Source organism: Dipodomys merriami, unplaced genomic scaffold (genome assembly GCF_024711535.1).
Source record: "Dipodomys merriami isolate MVZ:Mamm:240054 unplaced genomic scaffold, mDipMer1.0.p SCAF_2230, whole genome shotgun sequence".
Lineage (NCBI taxonomy): Eukaryota > Metazoa > Chordata > Mammalia > Rodentia > Heteromyidae > Dipodomys > Dipodomys merriami.
In genome coordinates, this window is record NW_027203639.1 from 5737 (window position 1) to 6808 (window position 1072).

Consider the following 1072-nt stretch of genomic DNA (forward strand, 5'->3'; position numbering starts at 1 on the left):
GAATTACATATATTGTTATATTTGCCTTTTTAAATTTTTTATTGTGAAAATACTGTACAGAGGGGTTACAATTACATGGGCAAGATAATGAGTACATTTTTTATCAAGCATTGTAGGCTCCTCCTGTATTTACCCTTCCCATCCATTCCCATCCTTCCCCTGCTTCCCCACTCAATCCTCCCTGCTACCCCTCCACCCGCACAAAGTTGTAAAGTTCATTTTTCGACATAACGACTTGTATTTTTGTAATCAATTTTTAATAACTGTTTTTCATTTCTTGCATCTCAAGAATGAAAAATATGGAATATTTCACAAATTTTAATATCATCCTTGTGCAAGTGCCATGATAATCTCTATATTGTAGTAATTTGGGTAAACGTCCTGCTGAAGCATGTAGTATCCTGTAAATTTAAGTAGTTATTGATGCAATCTTTATACAGGCATATATCCTTGGTTGACTGTTTGTAACTAGGAACCCTTATTGTTCCTAAAAATGTTATTGATCTCACTTCTCTAAAATTCTGTGTATATTGGGAAAAGCTAATATTGTTTGGTCGATTGCTCACATTTGCAATTTTTTTGTCAATGACTATTGTAAGTCTTTTTCATTTTAAATTTGATCATACTTTGAAGCCTTTATAGCTAGGTCCAAAGGTGATTGTTTTTCAAGTACTTATTTATAAACTGAGTTAGCTTTGTGGAGGTAATGGATTCAAAGTAAGCCTTGCTTAAGAGCTACTTCTAAACTTCTGCAGCTTAAAAATTCCTAAATGATGTCTTACTGGTATAAATGTCTACCTGACCCTTTACTCTTCTTCCCTGTAGCAACAGACCAACCAGAATATCTTACCCTGACAGCATAGATTTTCTTATTGGAACAAAACTAATATTAGTTAAAAGGGATCATAGAGAGATAAACAGTTAAGACAGAATCATTTAAGCTAGAAGGTATTTTATCAAAATATAATTGTTTTTTATACCTAACATTTCAATAGTAGCTAAAGCCAAGAAGGTGAAAAAAAATTTCACATGCATGATTACCAAATGTCCTGGCCAATCTACCATCCATCCA

The 1072-nt window shown here is 33.0% G+C and overlaps 1 pseudogene; it reads right to left on the reverse strand.

Moving 5' to 3' along the window:
* Positions 1-293: 293 nt before the first annotated feature.
* LOC138835041 (U6 spliceosomal RNA) lies at positions 294-393 on the reverse strand (annotated as a pseudogene).
* Positions 394-1072: the final 679 nt, after the last annotated feature.